General features: G+C 39.6%; 1 long non-coding RNA gene across 1 annotated transcript; it reads right to left on the bottom strand.

Moving 5' to 3' along the window:
* Positions 1-527: 527 nt before the first annotated feature.
* Positions 528-16,380, bottom strand: LOC141753515 (uncharacterized). The gene is made up of 3 exons (XR_012590488.1): positions 16,229-16,380; positions 2,929-3,058; positions 528-1,004 (listed from the first exon to the last, which is right to left on the bottom strand). It is a non-coding gene; the product is annotated as an uncharacterized LOC141753515 (long non-coding RNA).
* Positions 16,381-20,979: the final 4,599 nt, after the last annotated feature.

Genomic DNA, 20,979 nt, shown 5'->3' with positions numbered 1-20,979 from the left:
TGAATTAAGGGTTTAAGGAATTGTGTGTTGTACGTTGCACAGATATAATCCTCTGGGACAAACCCCTGAGTTTGGGCTACATACAGTACATGTTCAAAACAAGGATGCATAGACACATGCTGTTCTCAAACACCGGACTTTCACCCAGGAGACCGGCATTCATACCCTGTGTGAAACTAGAAGTCAGCATTGATTTGTAACATATAACTTACGTACTTAAGTTGAGCCACTTACGGTGTTATTTTAACCCAAACCACGATCTTTTCCAAGTAGTTTCGTAACTTCCATACTTAAGTTACACCACTTCTGGTGTAGCGTAACTTAACTACGATCTTTTCTAACTAAGTTGTTTCTTGCCTAAACCTGAGTAATTTTTCTTGCCTAAACCTAATCAAGTCAATCTTTTCCTAAACCTAACTAAGAAGTTTTCTTGCCTAAACCTAACCAAGTCATTTTCCTAAACCTAATTAAGTAGTTTTTTTGCCTAAGCCTACCAAAGTTGTTTTCTTGTGAAGATGGAAGTTTATTTTGAAAAGACTGGAGCGGAAATTGACCCTGGACATTCATAGGAAATTGCACGAAAAATGAGGAAGAAGTTTTCATAACATATCATACGAACCATTGTATGAGGATACGTTGATACACGTTACCTTCCTAGAAATACATATAAGAACTGCTTTAAGGTACTTTCCTAATCCCTTTCCTTAAAATCAATGAATGAAATAAATGAGTCACTGTATGTGTGACCTACTGTAACCCTCATCTAAGTGAGCTGTAACAGTCGGACATTTTCATTCTGCCAGCTGAAGTGGAGGAGGGATGGAAAGAGACAACGTTTGCCAGACGAGACATATGTGCAGCCCTCCTTCAAACGCTTTGCTCACTCAGCATGCATTGGTAATCCGGCGGCCACAGAGCAGGCGGGCACGTGCAGGCTGGCCTGCAGGAGGCACAGAAGGTCAAAGCATTATGAGAGGAGAGTGGAAGACCACCGACAGGACGGACTACGGATACAGGGACAAATGACAGACGACAGATTAAGGCTGGAGAGACAAGTCTAGATTTTAGAAAAGACAGTGGACGGATGATGAATGGAGAAATGTGTCAGTGGTCAGGACGGTGGAAGGAAAAGAGACAGTCAGGTGGAAAGAGAAAGAAATGGATCATTGGATTGAAGTGAGTATTATGAAGTCTGAACAGAGTAAAACTCTTACTACATTGTTCAGTTTTGCACACAATGTGAGATGACGGACAGTTGGAGCTCTTACAGTTAGTTTGTACATGAGAATGAAACTCTCCCCAACTGAATCAAGTACAAACACGGAGCAACTGGCGCCGGTTCTAGGACGACCCGAGACCAATTTATATGCAAGATCAGATTGCTGAATGCAAATATTATGGTGATGATGCAGCTAAAGCCAGCTGTTCTGTTTAGACCACTGTCTGGTTAGAGTCCTGCGAGCTAACTTGCTTTCCTAGGTTTATTGACAATAAGGGGGTTTCTGAGCAGTTTCCGGAACAGAAGTGCTCGCCGTCCAATCGCAGACAAATGCAATTCTTGCGTAAATCTCCAAATGTCAAAAGTTTTTGATACCAAATCACAGCATGGCTTTTTCTTTAGTGTTCCTCAAGGTCTTGGTGTCTTAATGTGGAATTTTGGAGGGATTATAGATCATTTTTATTATAATTCTTGAGTGGTAAAAAATGGTTAAATTTAGCACCACATCTTTGTAACAAATGGTATCAACTCAAAAATTGCTGCAACACCTTATGAGACATTATAGAGCATGTGAATGACCATCATATACTTCTATCATAATGTTCTAAGCCCGTATACATTCCCGCAAATTATTTTAATTAATTCATTAAATAATTCATGCTTATTTCTTATTAATGAATAGAACAACTTGACACACAGTGTTGCGCTGCATCTCAAATTGATCTTCATGTTCCCAGCTTTCAGATGATGTACACCACTTCTATGTGAAATACTGTATACTGTTGACCTGCTATCTCCCACTAAAGACCCCCTGTCCCCCCTAAAAAAAGACAAAAACGGGTCTATATGGGTCTCTTAGGGTTAACTGTGTAATAAAGATTTGTATCTATTTTCTATATTATGTTGTTTTTGCACCTAAAGTTATAATCCCTGACTAATATGCACATCCTGCAATGTGTCCTCAATATGTGTTGTTGTTGTTGTTACTGCATATACTGTCTTTGAAAATGAGCACTAAAAACGACACTGTAACTTGCAAAATGCAGATGTGGCTCAAGAGACAAATATCACAAACAACTATCTCCGTAATGAGGAAAGTATAAATGTTTGTTGACGGCGCCATATACAGAACGGCTGCTGTCGGGTGGCTGTATAACCAAACCCAGGCAATTGACAATGCCATCACTCGAAAATTATGAATACAAAAGGGAAGGATACAAAAAAACTGTATAGCGAGGGCGATAGACAAGCAGAGATCTCCAGAGATAGGAAACATATATAAAAATAGAGCCACAGAGAGAGGGGATACAGAGGGGACAGACAGAAGTGGAGCAGAATAATGGGATCACACCGGCTCCCCAGATCAATTCCCCGCCCACACCCCATCAGTCATGCCAATTATGCATACCGCCATGAGAGATTGACTGTTAAGAAATAAAAAAAAACACCACCTCTGGATCCTCTTAATTACAAAACTGCTTCCTTCATCTCCACAGGCATGCAGGTGCCCCACTGTTATCTCTGTCTTGAAAATGAAGAGGGGTTTCATGGAGAGTGTCTCGCACCGTGAGGGGAGATGTGTGTTGAAAAAGGAGGAAGTAAAAGACGAGTGTGTGTGTGTGTGTGTGTTGACTTCAGTGCTGTTCTCCACACAGTGCTCTGTTTCACCGAAATATATACAGTAATTTGAGAGGAAGGGAAACTAATACCGGTCTGTGAGGCCAGGAAATATCTTCTGTCTCAGCACTGTTTTTCCACTAATGGAGACGTGGAGAAGTGGCCAGGAACTTCCGTTGTCCTGTCCGTGACCACTTGGCGACAAAACAACTGCCAGTACCACTATAAAATAATTACAAGGCAAGCTTTTTTTAATCCAATTTTTTTGCTAACGTACTGTAATAGCCATAAGTAGTTTACAAGTAGATAGTGCCAATGTTTCTTTTCTGCCCCCTAGTGGCAAGCAATCGATTATTGCAGCTTTAAATGGTCCATGTTGTACCATCAGTCACTGATGATGCCACTGGCAGTGTTTTCCAACACGTTCTCAACCCCACTCGTCACATATTACTGCTCCGTCTCAGGTCTTGGCGACACTTTAGGTTTATACAACAAAACCACTTTGTTAGGTTTAGGAAAAAACAACATGGTTGGGCTTAAAACTACTACGTTTGTACAGTGAAAATGAAATTGAACGTTGTGAACGTGGGACACGAACAGCGGTCTCCTGGATGAAAGCCCTGTGTTTGTTGGACCGGTGCACCTCCCCTCCCACCTGCCCCTTAGTGTGTCTTTTTGCTCTTTAAACTATGTCTAATTCACAGTATTTGTTCATAATGTCAGTGGGTTCCTTCACAGCCTCCTTCTATAAAAAAAGCAACTGAATTAGTGAAAACGAGCATTTACTCTACATAAGTTTGAAAACATGGATTAAAAAGGTGACTGTTAACATAATTTTAATCTGTTTTTAATACTTTTGGCACCCTGAGATGAAGAAACCATGAGGATAGAAAACCTTCTGTTTTCTAAAAGTTCTTCTTCTTTTTTTTAATCCAGGACAGATGAAAGAACTTGCAAATCAGACCTGCTAATCTGCATTTTAAACTCATTGTCGCCGTTTCAATTCACAGTATTTTCAAACAAAGCCCTAACCAAAGTATTCAGAAAGCTCCATTTTCATTCATGCCATGTAGAGAAACAACAACTGCAAAATCTTCAGAAATTTAAGATAACAAATATGTATTAAAAAAAACAAGAATGGAAGCTTATACGTGATACTGAACTTGCATCACTTTGCATCGTCATAGGAATATCAGAATCATTTTCTGTGGATCGACTGATCCACCAAAACAATGAGTGATAGTGCATTGTTTTAGCTTCTGGCAGCAAACACCCCAATAAACCATATTCTCATCTCAACATTTTGTCACGTACGGTAAGATGTAGGGTCGGGCAATATGTTAAAAGTTTTCCAACTGGCCAACATCAGCCCAACAACCACCGTTTGCCGATATATTTGCGCAGGTGTCCAGTCGTCCAACCCCAATAAGACACACCGTTGCCTCATTATTGACATATTTACGATACCACCTGAAACACTTAAAGGTCCCATGTCATGCTCATTTTCAGGTTCATACTTGTATTTTGTTTTTCTACTGGAACATGTTTACATGCTTTAATGTTCAAAAACCACTTTATTTTCCTCATACTGTCAGCTTGAATATGCCTGTATTTACCCTCTGTCTGAAACGCTCCGTTTTAGTGCATTTCAATAAAATTGCAACGGAATTGCATTGCTAGGTAACAGTTTGGGTCTATGTTTACTTCCTGTCAGCTGATGTCATTTACATACACTGCAAATGATAAAAAAAAATTGGGACACATTTAGAATGTTTACGTTTAAAACTGTGTAATGATGTATATATTGTATATTTGTGACATCACAAAAGGACAGAAATTTTGACAGCTTGTTTCAAACGCACAATTTCTGAATACAGGCTGTGTTTATTTCTCCGTATATTGAGTGTTTTGATAGTTTAACAGTATTTATAAAGCACTTAAACCTGCTTTATAATGCAAAAGACCTGAAAATCTAATTTTTAATAATATGGGACCTTTAAATCTAGTCAGTTGCATTCTTCCCCTCACTCTCTCTACTGTACAGTCAAGCGTCTGTCCCCTTTATCGGAACAGAAAGGACAAGATTTCGTATTCTGCCGAACAGCTTGTTAGTACAACAACTCCTTCCTGTCATATAAACGGATAACTGATTGGCAAAGAAGGAACACCCTGATCCAGATGAGCGTGAGCGAGGAAGGGGAGCGAGAGAGAGAGCAGAGCGAGATTGGCAACGTATAAGAAAAACGTTGTGTGCCTTTCAGACGAAAAAGCCTGGCAAGGTGCAGAGCAATAACGCAGAGTGAAGGTGAGTGGGATAGAGAAAGGGGGAAGAATTAATGAGGTGTCCTGTGCAAAGCTAATGTCTTGTGCAAAGCTACTGTGAGCAATTTTACACCCTAGCAGCTCTAACTGGCAGCGGGAGGTGACTGAAGCTGAAGCGACTTAGTAACATAATGCCAGTAAACTGCAAGATATTTATGTTTACTAAGTGAGTCGGTTAACAAAGTGCCAAAAGAAAGTTGTATAGAAGCCCCAATAGAAATTAAGACATGCTATTAGGGTTTCCTCTTCGTAATGGAGCCCTGTGAGCCTCGTTGGGTCCAATTACAGAAGTCTGTTGTAGTCTATTGAATATCAGAAGGATAAAGGGATAAGAAATGAGGAAGAGAGAGAGTACGAAAAGACACCTTTACCCTGTTGATTAATCAAGGCGTCCCAATCCTCTAAGTGGACCGGCTCTAATGACCCGGAAGGCAGTTGCGGAGAAGTTATTGCTGTAGAGTGATTATTACTGCTCAAACACAGTCGGAGTCACCTCCGTGTAATGAGGAAGCCCATTTACAACGATCCACTGAGGGTGGTACTGCTGCACTTGGCTTAAAGCTCCAATTTGTACATATGAGAATTGTCCGTTTAAGATTAGAATAGCTGAGTCACGGAAATAAAAGGGAGGTCAGCTGTTTGTTTGTTTTTTTTGCAAGCCAGAGTCTGTGTTTGTGTGCATATGTGTACTACGCTGATTATGTAATGTGTTAGTCCTTTTTTTTTTCAATCTACAAATGTGTTTCAAATCCATCTCTGTGCTCCATAATATCTAGATGCTAGTTTAGTGAATAGCAACAATGACCATATTTCAAAATGAATGAGCGTGCTGGGATTGATTCCAGCCCTCCGCAACCCCAAAACAGGATAAGCAGATGGATGGATGGATGGAAGAAATATTTTTTATTGAATCTGCCAGTGTTAACAAAAATAGCAAAATGTGCTATTTAAGTTCTCCAGACTGCAGTCCGTTTTGGGTAGGATGGGATTACTGTGTTTCTATTTCTGCCAAAGAGTGGGAGGTTTGCAGTGAGCTGAAAACCTTTATTCCCCCCATGGCGTTGCTTTATTTACTTCCTGGGAGAGCCGCAAAAAAAAAACGAAAAAAAAAAGTTTTAAATTGTTGTGTCACTAAATGTAACACGATGATGTTCATACTTCAAGACCAAAAGAACAAGAACAAGTTACACATCTACTGACTTTTAGCGAGTACATTATTGCTGCCCTTTTTTTCTGTTTTATGTATCGACTCTATAGCTCCAGCGGAAACATCCAGCTCCCAGAAATGTCACCGTTACACTTATGCGCCTCTAGGCCCAAAGATCACATCAGGATTTCATGCCTGGAGGGGTTGATATAGGAAGCAGTAGGCTTTAAGATGCAGCTTCCATCTATTGGCTTTATAGTTTATGCAGCCAAGTCTTTCATCCAGCTTCAGTCAGGTTCAACTACATTAAACATCACAGAGAACAGAGTGGAGAGGAGTGGAGTGAAGAAGCAGTGAGTAAGCTCAGACAAAACGTGCATTACATGTGTTTTTAAAGCTCCCTAAGCTCCTGACACTTTAAATACGAGGATAATCACACTTTTCCTAAATTGGGTCAGACATTGTCTGCATTTAAACTTACATACTGTCCCGTAGGGAGCTTTATGAGACTTGTGCTGAGGTATACTGTAGTGGCAAAGAAGAAACGTCTGCTCTGCTGTACTCCCAGTCTCCCACAGACATTTAATGGGTGGAGTGTATAAATAAAGAGAGAACCTGTTTGAAGCTTGGCTCAATCCATGAATTTTAAGTATTAGAAGTATTCAATTGTACTGTAGAGTACGTGGGCTGCAATGGATAGCACTGATAGTCTGTCCATAAGTCCATGGTGTACACCGCCTTCGCCCAATGTCAGCTGGGATCGGCTCCAGATTGATGCATTTAACTTTAAAATGTAGGCTACGATAAGTAATTTCTTTCTTAATGCACGATGTTTACAAAGTCAATGAGTATTCGTGTTATATAATCGTGCTCTTCATTGTGACCGAAATAATCATGATTATGATTTTTGCCATAATCCAGCAGCCCTATGTAGAGATACTCAAAGAAACTGGTAAATGGACTGCATTTATAAAGAGCTTTACGCTTTAAGTGCTTTACAATTTGCCTCTTATTTACCCATTCACACTCACACACCAATGGCAACAAGCTACTTAGCTGCCCTAACCAGCAATGTAGGGTTCAGTGTCTCACCCACAGACACTTCAAACGACCAACCCACTCTAACTGCTAAGCCACAACCACCCTATATTATATTATATTATATTATACATAAATCATGCATAGAAATGCCACCACACTATTTTCTCACGATGGAGACATACAACAGAAATTTAGGAACTACCTATATAGATAGGACTGCCAGGTGGTGGTGTTACAGCTCCAATGACAGCACAATCAATAAATAAATAAGCACCTAAATAGACTAAAAAGTTTTACCACTAAGTGATTTTTTGGCAGGGAAGAGGTTAAATTGCTGGAAGTGTTACAAACTCACGACTCGGCTGCCATATCCACTTAGTAAAAGAAATGGCACAGTATATTAATTTCGTTAATACTATTACTAACTGCCAAAATAGATTAATAAATGTTATGTGCTTTAAAGCTTTAAAGGATGGTTGTTTTATGTTGCAAAGGTGATTTCCATAATGCAAGCTAGTGTCCTGCAGTCACAGCTACTGCCAGTTGGCTCATCAGCTGCTGGATTTATTTAGTTTCTGTGTGGTGATCACCCACTGATTCATTTCACATAGTCCGTTTCCTGCCTCGTACTCAGTGCATATACCGGTATAATGCTTTTTAAAGGGACAATGTGTAGGATTTGGTGACATCTAGTGGTGTGGTTGCAGATTGCAACCAACTGAGTACCTCTTCGCTCATTCCTCCCTTTATGAAGACATGAATGACTCATTCTAAGCTAACGGTAACACGATGATTCTTGATTTTAGGCGATTATACACTTATGGAAACATAGTTAAGATTACTATATTCCATTTCTGCTAATAGATCCCCCAAAATGTTACACACTGTACCTTTAACTTGTGCTGCCGGCCCACTAGACAGTCCAAAAGAAAAAAATAAATTAGACATGGTAATTGGAGGTTGAAGTTACATAAGTGTCTGTGTTTTTATGCTGCACAGTATTTGGTGTAAATGTACAAAGTCTTGAGATGATAATGGCTACTGCGTGCTTTGGCATGAAAGACAAATAAATACAGTCTGTCAGTCTGGCACTGTTTTTTGTGAGCAGCCTGGGACGAATTCATAATGGACTTGACATATTTAAAAAGCACCAAGGGAGCTAACAATGCTGAATTCAGCATAGCTCCTACGAGGCGGCACAGCCTGCCAGTCATGCCGTGTTATACAGTGAGATATTGTGCACAAACGCATGCTTACACACAGCGCTGGGCTGATGTGGCCAGCTGTTGTGAAATCTGCTGGTCAAACAAACACATTATGTTGCACTTGAAACCTCATTTTGAATTATTTGTGATAACGTTCACCAAAGTTTTTACTGATGCGCTCCATGTACATTATAAGTAAGCATGCATGTGTGTGTTATGGCACATACTATAATGTGGTTATGACCCATTTAGGCAGAATAAGTCAGAATGTTGACTTTCCCACATGACTGTGACAAAGGAGAGACACACACCGTCACCACCACAACCCTGCTGCAGATATAAAACCACCCAGCACCACTGAATCTCATTCAGTAAATGTGCAGCTGTTATGACAGGTTGTAGTGGCAAATGGGTGCTAGTAGGAGGATTGTGGCTACGATAAACAACCTGTACTGTGTCAGGAACACTGGCAATGATGAAGCCTGATTAAACTAGACCATTAAAGCTGCAGTGGGTAGAAACGGAGCAAAATATGATTTAAAAAAAAAGTTATTTTTATAAAACAGTAACTACATCAGATGCATGAGACAGGTAATCTGAAAAAAAAAAATCACGTGCATCTGTGTCCTCCGGTGCTCCTAATCTGCATCTGCAAGATCATCCCAATATACAATCCGTTATCGGTATCAGTGAATCCCTAGCTGCAACTACTGGTGATGCTGGGTTGGTTATCCACTAGCTGCGGCAGTTATAGAGGCCAGCGGTGGTCAAGGTGAGCCACGCTGCGACATGAGCAGGCTGATGTGGATACGCATGGGATCGGATTTTGATCGGCTTTATTTCAGTCGAAACCAATCCATTAAAATCTGCCTGGTTCGGCCAGACAGCAAACCTTAGAATAGGCTCTGAACATCTCTAATACTCATTGGATAACCTCATTCATACAGTATGTTAGACCATGTTAGATGAAACTGTATAGCTGTCTATAAACGTCTGTCATTAGATTTGCATATAGGCTTATTTTGGCCTTTTATTTCCAGGTAATTAATTTGATACACTCTACTGGATTTCAAATTATATAAACTGATTGTAATCCTCAGTATTTTCCATTAAAATGATGCTTTTCTATGCAGCATGTATACTCTTTTGATATGTCCCTTCCTCATAATCTTCATATCACCCCCACTGCCAGTGACTGATCTAATAACTAGCTTACATAAACTCCTGCTGGGTGAAGGTGATGGTATGGCTGAGAGAGCCTGAGGGTATGTAGATCTGCCTCACTCTCTCAATGATGATACTATGGGCTGCCCATCCAGGTTAGAGGATAACGTTTCAATAAAAACACCCTGGAGCACTCAGTCTGTCACAGGAATTCTTCTCTCAACCTGATGCATGATGTTTTGTGTGTGTGTGTGTCTGTGCCTGTGCCTGTGCCTTGCACTCATGTCCCTACTACATGCTTTTAATATTGTGACCTAGGAATTCAAGCTTGTCTTTTATAGATCTGTGTTTGTGTGCAACATTCAGGGCCTTCCTAAGAAGCACGGAATTAATAAATAACGGTTTCCCGTGTCTCCTGCCTCAGGGTGTTAACCTCCTTAACTCTGCCAGGCAGACACCACCAGAGGGTCCGTCTTTTCAACTCGTGTTGTGCAGGCAAACGTTCAAACCTACTTGAAATTCTAGTTGAGACTCTAATATTTCCAGAGATGCGAAATATGCCAGGCTGTTTTACAAAGAAAATTATAAAAGATTATTCAGGGATGTCACCAGAAATTTAGTAGTCGATACCAATACCTGTGAAATCTCGATACCCAATTCGATACCATGGTAAAAAACAAAACAATAAATCCCATTTACTTCAACATATACTCCTTTATTACCGTTTATCCCTGACGATCCACCTCAGGTTTCTCGCCAAAACTCAATTGTACAAGATTACATTTGAACACATCATGATAACATGATTTACCTTCGCCCACTACTAATTTTTACTGTATAGAGCCTGAAGGCCTCATAATGTAACTTAATGCAACCTCCGTACATTAGCTGTTAACTACGTTATTTAGCCGAGCAGGACTGTGCTGCCCACCGGCTGCTAACAGCTAATGTCAAATTGCACTTCTCCTGCCAATTTCAACACAGATTTGTTGTTCACAATGTGGCATTATCATGGAAATGTTCTATTGTCCCCGGGACGACGGTGCGATGTTAGTCTTGAGCCCTGATCCCCGGGAATTGCGGTGCTCTAGAAAAACGAGTGCCACCATGTTTTCAGAAAGGCATCAACTTGGTACCAAAGTATTGGTTCTCATGACATCCCTAAAAAGGAACTGAAGAGGGTAATCAATAGTTTTAAGATGTTAAAATGCTGCTGCTGTGACAACACACAGCCGGATTAAATAAATGCTCAGCTGAACTGCAAAATATTGTTTAAAGCAAACACAAAAATGTCAGCCAAAATAACTATCAGCTTAAAATACCAAACTGGATTTAAATCAGATTTAAATGTGCAATATGATACTATCGAAAATGTCAGCTCTCACCTCAGTCTCGACAATGGAAAGAAAAATGCCTGAGCACTGGTGTATTCAATTGAAAATACCTACAGCTTGCTTTTTTGAGGGCTCGCTTGCACAACAACACTTTTCCCGACAAGCACACTTACAGTGTCGCTCCGCTGTAAATGGGAAGAAAAGACAACATTCAGGATGATTTTAACTTGCAAAACCACTTGGACACAACCAGCATCGGCTGAATTGTATCATAGCAACATGCATCATTAGATTCCTCAGCAAGTGAGTGGCTGTGAAAAGGTATGTAATGTGCCTTCAACCAACAGTATATCATTCACAGTATACTTGACATATATCACCGCAACAATGAGGACACGGAGGTTTTCTCCTATCAGCTTTTTCTTCTATTGAGTTTAGCCAATGTGGTTAGGTTATATTTCTGCAACTGCCCACCAAATACATTCAGCATTTCTTCTGAATGCCTCCAGGGATGGATCATACAATTCCTAGAATCATCATTTTAATAATTCAACCAGCCACTATTGATATAGACATTGCTTATTTTCTCCTAAATTTGGTTGGTTGATGCACTGCACGCGTTTGCATTTCCCTGACATCAGCTAAATCATTTCATAACTGCGTCTCCATCTCTGTCCCGATCTTGAGCTATTTCCACATGCAGTGAACAGCAACTGATCCATAGAAATAAATTATGAGTAGAAGGGTCATTGAACTGTTTGCTGGGGTAATTTGACTAGTACTATCGAAAATGGCGATTGTTGTTAGCTGTTATGGTGACAACAGAACCCACGTCAGTTGGGCCGTAAAGTGTGTGGTCGCAGCTCACCGGGAAGAGAACGGACCGGCTCCCGGATCCTGGCTAGTTAGCTAGGGTTGCTTCTCCTCATGCGGAGGGACTGTTTAGACCAGCCTTTGCTGCTGGCCACCAACCCAGGAGTAGCGGAAATTCCCATTAAAATCAACGTAGCAGATTGTCAGATGGTCGGCTGCCAATGTTATGTGTACTGTTGCCATAGCGACCGTTGTAGCGGGCTGACTTCTGCATAAACAAAACGGACTTTTGGCAAGTCGTGGACTCACTGAGGTGAGGTTTTGTCGTAACGACGACAAAACCTCAATGTAGTGAGTCCGCGACTTACCACAATTCAGTTCAGTTTATGGGGAAGCCAGCCCGCTACAACGGTCGCTATGGCAATGGTACGCATAAGACAGTGCAATATGTTAAATAGGGACAGTGCAGTATGTTGCATCTGTGTAATATTGGGCTATTGCCTGTGCAATAAGGGCAAGACGGTAGACAGTGCAGTGCACTACCTGGGTGCAATACCTGCCATGGTGTGTGTGTGATAGTATGTGCCATTATGTACGTGGACTGTGTATGTGTGGAAACATCTGTTTCTGTGAAACTGTTTCCCTGTCTTGTGTGGAATGGTTTATTATTGTTGTTGATGCTGTTTTCATTTAGTGCTTGTAACTGCAATTGGACGGAGTCCAGGAAAAAATTTCCCCACGGGGACAATAAAAGTATATCTTATCTTATACACTTGGCAGCGACTCTGACCATCCGGCTACGTTGATTTGAATGGGAATGTCCATTCTACTTCTATGCACTGATCACTTCACAACTTGAAAAGGGAACAAAGCCAAACTGGTCACTTTGTTAATTACATGTCTATGAAATAAAAAAAAACTGCAAGCAGCTATAAGCCAGGCAAGGTAACACTGTAATGTCCAAAGGCACATGGAGTAGGAAAGTAAAAATGGAAGCAGAAATATATATGGCATGTTATGGTAAAATGGGTACGACACACACAAATGTAAATTCTTTACAAATAGCACCGTTGAACCTCTCAGATGTACAGTACATAACAGTGTGCGAGGTGGAATTTTCCATTAAACCAGCGTACGTGCATTCGCAGCTCACTGTGACCACTGAAACAGAAATGTGTCACAATGTCCTTGCTCGCCGATGTTCACATCTGACATTTTCTCTCATGTTACATGTTGATGGCAGATCCGCACAGACAGCAGACACGGGCACACAGCACCGCCGCACATGGATTGTCAGCGAGCTCATGGCTCGTGGCGCCTGTGGACCGATGTAACTGGCTCTCATTGCACATGACAGCCAACCAACGTGATTGTGAGAAAAGGTGCGTGCATGTGTGTGAGGCGCACGGTACACATCCAACCCAGAGTGCCGCTCATACACATGCTACACACATGTGCTCTCTTGAGTTGTTGTGTGAGGGTCAAAATATTTCCTTATGCGTTTCCTCAACACTACATGTTATATATGACCTTTAAAGATGAACGCCATCTTTCAATTCAGTACATACAAACCTAATTCAGCTCTGCGTAAACTCTGTTCTCAATGATATCAGTGCCTGCGTCGTCAGACCTGCCCGAGACTGACTTTTGAACAGAAGAAAGGTGGGCTGCCTGCCAGAAACCAAGTGAGCACAGAGAGAAGCCAGCATGTGGTAGGACAAAGTGGGAGGAGGTGTTATGAATCACAATGTAACCCGACACCACACAGACACAAATTATAGCCGGAGCATCACTTAAGAATTCTCTAGAGCAATTTTCATTTGACTTAGATATACATTTATATGCATACTGGGCCTATTATTTTAAAGTCGAGATGAAATGAAAAATGCTTTTTTAACCCTTTTAGATCACGTCCCCCAGTCATATCGTGCACCTATTTAACAATGTATATGAAACAAAATCAATTTATTTGTATTTTTATATCAAAATCCTTTTTTTTTTTCTTCCGTGTAAAACAAAATATGACGTGTGTTTACGTAAAGCTACTACCAACCAATTTCAATTAATAATATCATGACATCCATCCATCAATCTAGCGTGTGTTTGACAGTCCTCTGGATAGCTCCGTATCGGCTACATTCTAAGCCCGCCCACTTTTTAGCGGTCCAATCAAATGTGAAGGACTTGGTTTAAATTCCTCTTGTAACTGTGTACTGCTCAAATACTCCGTTTCACAGAGAAATACGTCAAAGTACAGAAGCTAAAGACACTCTAACTTACGTTTCTCTGGGACTTTAAGGTTGTTTCCATAGACTGTACAGTATATCAGATGAGGACGTAGTCACCGTGACGTCACCCACCGTAACACCGCCCTAAAGCATCCCCTGCTTTATGGTCTATTTGACTCGAAATGGGGCCATAATTTATTAAATGAACATAATGCCGTATTGAAGAAGACTTGAAACTAGTGATTGAGACCATAAACTCATGTTTACAATGTTTACTGAGGTAATAAATCAAGTGAGAAGTAGGCTCATTTTCTCATAGACTTCTATACAATCAGACTTCTTTTTGCAACCAGAGGAGTCGCCCCCTGCTGGCTGTAAGAAAGAATGCATATTTAAGGCACTTCTGCATTGGCTTCACTTTTCAGAACTGGAGGTTGTTGCCTGGTTGTTTCATAATATGTTAGCATTGTATGAAAGCAGTGGGTGACGTGGAGAAAAAATTATTCACACACAAAACAGTCCTGCAATAAATCTGAATATAATGGTTTCAAATGGCTTTATGATCATCTCAAAGGCTGCAGTTTGTGGTGTACTGGCAGGTATTTCTATTTCTTTGTGCACCCCATATATATTCAAATGAGGGTATGCTAAACACCGCTCTGTATACTGCAATACAGTTCAACAGCACCACAAACTACAGCCTGCAAAATGACCATATTGTGTTTCATTCCTATTTATAAGGGAAAGTCATACATCAAAGACCTCCTACTAAGCAGCTTTGGATTTTCATGCTGTTTTCTCAGAACATAATCCTCAGAAGATAAATGATAAACAAAAACCATTACAAGGCTTTGTAGGTTGGAGAATCATCGGCGGAGGTATGAAGTAGAGCGTATATACCTTCGTGGTTTTTAAAGAATGAAAAACTAAATTGAACTTGACTGTTGGTTTAAACTGATAAATGAAATAGATAGCGATTTCACTTTAAAATCTATACAGTATGATTGATTGCATAAAAAGCAAACTGACCTCTGATGTGTGCTTCAGCGACACTCATCACAAGTTTTATTTGTAAAGAGTAGATCTGCTTTTTCTTTTTATTGTGGTTTTTTTCTGTATACGACTGAGATGATAAAAGGCAGCGGAGCGGCCACGAGAAGTGCCCTTATGCGTATCCACTTGTAGTTGTGGAATAGGACAGAGTCAGTCATCTACTTGAATATGCATCAATACTTATCAAAATAAAATCACCGGTATAGTCTGACCTCATCATTTCCCGAAAAAAAAGCAAAGCTAAGCACAGCAGAGATGATGCTGTGATAATGATAAACGAAAAACCCACAAGCCTGCATGAATACATCCGATCCAAGCAATCCACCGGATATGAAACAGCAAGCCAAGGCACGACAGGAGATTATTCATAACTTAAATAATTCATAACACAAATAAAACTGACTGACTGGCTCTTCTTAATATGTGACACAGTGTTTGATATGCAACAGATGGCCATCAAAACATGGCAGCTGAGCGTACATGTAGATGCTTAGATGTAATTACCATATGAAGATTAATACAGCTGCTCCACACATTAAGAGATTGGAAAAAAGAGGAACATTTTTCAACAATTTTTCTTTGTATTTTTTTGGAAGGAAAAAAACTGCAGAGCAATGAAAAACATTTTGGGCCTTAACAGACAGTATACAATAAAAGTAAGTAAGTAAAGTAAAAATATTCTTCATATATAGCGGCTGAACAAACCTATTGATTGTTATTTTTAAAGAGAATACTTGGGAATAAACTTTGAGCAAGTCAATATTCCATCTACTACAAAACCCCATTAAAACAATGCCTTGAGGACATTATGTGCAAATTCATGATTCTCAAACATGAATACTCATTTTTTTTAAACCACCAAGTAAATCAATAGTGCAAAGCATCATAATGCACATGCAAGGTAACAACCAAAACAAACAGCTACTGCAAGAAGAAGGCCATTTACAAGTTATACCACTGCAAAAACAACACATTTAGCAGGTAAATCAGCAGCATACAAGCAGAAATTAGCAGCCAGACAAAACAAACAAGGAAATACAGAGCCAAAAGCATCAACTATGTTAGCACAAGCAGCAGGTACTTACAGGTTTGAAGTGAAGCAGTGATCTCTGGTGTTTCAGTTGAGAGTAATCCTTTAGGGAAGAGTATTCAAACTAACATGCTAAAAACTGGACAGTGAACTCCTCTTCTGGCTTGATGTGGCGTTTGAGGTCTACATGAGCAACAGACATGAGTGGGCGTTTCATTGACTATTTAAATGCACCGCCTTTTAATGAAGGGTGCGTTGGATTTATGTCACAGCAGGTGTGAGTGGAACTAGCTCATGTTATGTACATGTAAACTGTCTGCAGACAGAGAAATTAAAGGGTCTGTCTCTTGATGTGGATTTGTTGTTTAAATACCCTTGAAAATGTATCTTTATTATAAGAAATAAAGGTTTGAAAAAATAAAATAAAACCTGAACTAGCTCATAGTTTTCACTTCATCAATTTTCAAAACATATGGAAAATGTTGGGAAAAAAAAAAAAAAAAAAAGCCCTAAAGCTTTATGAATATTTATGTATCTTAATTCCTGATTGACTACTTGTTTGTTTTTTGTTTGTTTTATTTTGTTTTGTCATTAGTTATTTTTTGTCTTTTAATTTATTTTTTTGTCTGTTATTTTCATCGCTCGCTTAGTTGTTTAGTTATTGTGAATTGTATTCTCTTGAATATTACATGTGCCTTTTTAATTGTGCAAAATAATAATAATAATAATAATAATAATAATAATAATAAATAATAATAATAATAATAATAATAATAATAATAAAAATAAAGATAAAGATAAAAATAAAAATAAAGATAAAAAACTTTATCAAACAATTGAACACTTCTTAAGGTCGCAAAGTTACGATTTATCAAACATATATCTCTTCAAAATAGCTGGTTTACCTATTCAAGATAATAAAAGGTGATGTGACGTTCATTTATACTCACAAATTTGCTCTTCTCACCATTTATAGATGACGCCTATATTGTGAATCGGGTCGCGACGGTTTGTCATTTTTAAAAAGTGGGTTACTCTGCAGTAGAGCACTCAGCACAGAGAGCATTCACTGCAACATATGGGCAATCCCACCAACACAGCTGAAGACAATTGTCTTATGAAACTTATCTATACTATTGCATTGCAATACCACACTGTGTTTTGGTTGTGTGTGATTTAAAGATTTTTCAAGTGCATCGTGTCGTGCATATCTCCCTCTGCAAGGTCGTGTTTTATTGAGTTTAGACATGTGAAAGCAGTTGGAGGTTGATACAATCTTGACAGAGTCTGGCTCACATTTTACTCCTCTATTCTGTGTGCCCCCTTAAAATGCAAATTAAATTCAGTATGATGATATCTCTGCCAACAAATAGCTGTTCAGAGTTATGGGGATTATAGAGTCATGGTGATATGGATTTATCTGACATTCATAGATTAATATGGATAGCTGTAATGACTGTATGAGACAGATATTTAAAGAAAAAGAAAAAAAAGAGTTTATGTGGTTTAACTTTAGCCTGTAAATTATTCACAAAGGGTTTTATCTTATCTTAACTTCACACTTTACAACAGCAATTAAAAAGTAGAAGTCATGCAAAGCCTTGTATAATAAAAACGAACAATGAGCAAAGTTGGTTTCTTTGTTTTCTAGTGGCTTTCATTGATCAAAAAATTGCCATTTTGCAGTTAAAAAGGGTCAAAAGTCACACATTACTCAACCTCTATCCAATACTGTAAATGCTGCGTAGAGTTTTGTTTACCATTCATTCATTCATTCATTCATTCATCTGTAATTGTCTAGTGTCAACATAAACATGCGTCAAAATGTGGCATATTGACCTTGAGGTTTCGCAGTTTCACCAAAGTACTGATGTAACGACAGACTGAGACAGTCTGATGCAAAAACATGTCACCCAGATCTCCTTTCAGAGGCCTCCGTCCCGGGTCGGCCCTGGAGGGCGGATCACTGTGATGTCACAAACCCTCAGCATGCATGACAGCATTATGACATCACCTGTCAGAGACGAAGAGGTCCACGACTGTGATACGGTCTATCATCCCCTCTATATTTGTAAAAAAATAATATGTACTGTATATTCCACTGCGGATGTATTTCACTCTTGTTGCACTGTACTGTATAAGTCAGATTCTACCTGTGTTTGCATCATACTGTATGTGTCAATTAAAGCTGTGAAATATTGTTATTTCAGGATATTAGAGAATCCCTGACTCTCACCTATTTAAAGCCACGAGTGAACACACACCCAAACTTTCACTAGGATGTAGATATATATATACATGTACTGTACTCATACACTTTGCATGCTGTTGTGAGAACAAACTGAAACATACGCGGCAGCATCGTGAGTCACACTGAGTCATTTTAATTATAAAGTACCAATACTTTTACTTGAAGCTGCAATGGGCAGAACTGGAGCAAATATGATTTTAAAAAAGCAAACTTTCTCATTGTGTTCGTACCTAAGAGAAAATTTTAAATATGAGAATGCAACAAGTTCTCTTAAATCACTCGTATACAAGCCACTAATTAATCAATCTGTTTCTACTGTCTGTAAGTTCTTTTGAGAGCTGTTCTCATGTATTTTTCCCTTCTGATTTTTCAACATTATTGAGTCACGTCTTCGCATTGTGTTGTCGTCTCGTGTGATATACTCAGTATATGTCTTGTGGGGTAATGTTTGTCTATCTCTTTCAGTCAGCTAATGAGCATCCAAACAAGGGAAATGAAAATTTTCATAATATATATTTATAGCCAACTTGTTGTTTGCCCTCTACCATCATACATGCCGTTTTGCTAATTCAAAATGCTAATTCAAACTTTATTTTACAGGCCTTTTATTGACTCCTGTCTGTTGCTCTACTGCGTAACTGTGTCTGCGTCATCTCTTTTGTTTTTATCGACTTGTGAAGCACTTTATTGTTTTAGAAAAGGGGCATACAAATGATATTTAACAAACCCTCTGTTGATGATGCATTCAGCATGATGAATCTAGCCGCTCACTTGTTCAACTTTTGTCCGATGTGACAAATACCAACCATCTGGTGTCTCTAAGTGGAGAGGAGAAAAAAACACATGGAGTATGTTTTCAAATACTCTTTGCTCCAGGCACCATCTCAAATGCTTGTGAGTGTGTTCTTGACCTTCAGCTTAAAATACAAGTGTGTTATTTGCCTCCGATTCTCCTGACAGAACCTGTTCTCTCTAACCACCCGGCTCTCGAGCCACCTGTGTCCCGTGTAAACCATTTTCCAGTTAGAGGGGCACCAGATGTTCTGAGAGAGATGTTTAAAAGAACACATTACAGACACTTGTTCACTGCAATAACCATTAATACACAGACTCTATGTTTATTTTGACTCGAGAAATAAATCACTGTAATCAGAAAAATAGTCCTTTACAAAATCCATCAGCACAAAGTGACTTAAGGGAACAGTGTGTAACATTTCAGGGGATCTATTAGCAGAAATGTAATATAATATTCGTATGTGTTCATTAGTGTATAATCACCTGAAGCTACGAATCTTTGTGTTTTGTTTAGCTTAGAATGAGCCCTTCATATCTACATAGGGAGCAGGTCCTCTTCTAAGGAGGGGGAAAAGAGGAGATGTCATGCGTCATCAACGCGTCATATCTTTAGGGTACAACACATGTGCAGCAAAATATGATCTGCACTCGCTGAAATTGAGTCAATAGCAATGCACAACCGCAGCTCTAGTTACACTGCCATGTGTCATACCTTCTACAGTAGCCCAGAATGGACAAACCAAACACGGAATCTAGAGAGACGCTTTCACGTTTTTACATTACCTGATGGCCGCCGTAGTTCTCCTACACGCCTGTCAAACTGCATTGAGTGTATAATCGTGGCATTGCCTGCCGCCGTCTGACTTCTGTTGTTCCTAAAGTAGTGTTATTATGGTAAGGATGGCCTCTGAGCGAGGCGAACGGCATCACCACGGTTTAGCACTCGGCGGCTCACGTTACCGCAGTCTTGGGAAGGGAGGAGTAAGGGGAGGGGTACTCAGATGGTTGCAATCTGCAACCATACCAGGAGATGCCACCAAATTCTTCACACTGTCCCTTTAACCTTCTTTTGGCAAATGTGTAATTTTGCTATCTGTGTATAACAGACAAACAACAAATACTATTCACAAAATCTGCTGTGCACATGCTGTGAGGTGTTCCGGCCTTACAAATCGGAGTGTGTTTGATCTCGGCAAACATTAACAGTCAGCAGGAGTGCTTGTATATCAGATTTTGGTATTGATTCTAGCCTCAGTGTGGTTAATCGTTACCCAGGTCAAACATTAGAAAGGTATTAGGATGTAATTAAAGGCATGGGCAATAGCTTTTCAACTGGGCAAAGAGCTGTAATATCACACTATCTCCATTCAGCGCATGGATATTTCCAAAAACATGCAAGTGCATTTTCTGAGATATATATTTTTACATCCCCTCAAACGTGTTTACGAAGTTGCAAAAGCTTGTAGCTATATGTGTATACATGTATGTGGTTTCGAGACTGCTGTTATCAAGCCTCTCAGGCAGCATGTACTCTCTGTTTTGAACATCGACTGCCTTTGAAGCAAACCCCGAGGCAAAAAGATCCTATGCGTGTTTAGCAGTGAGCGATGATACCCAGAATATTAACACTGATATGATATGGATAAGAACTGCATCATGGTGGACAGTAACCATTATGCTGGATGGGTTTCTGAGCCAGTTCCTTCACATTTCATTTTATACTACATTGAGTCTTTACGATGCTTTATATTATGATACCC

This window comes from Sebastes fasciatus, chromosome 16 (assembly GCF_043250625.1).
Source record: "Sebastes fasciatus isolate fSebFas1 chromosome 16, fSebFas1.pri, whole genome shotgun sequence".
NCBI lineage: Eukaryota > Metazoa > Chordata > Actinopteri > Perciformes > Sebastidae > Sebastes > Sebastes fasciatus.
Note: the sequence above shows the minus strand (reverse complement) of the source record. Positions and strands in the feature narration are given on the sequence as shown.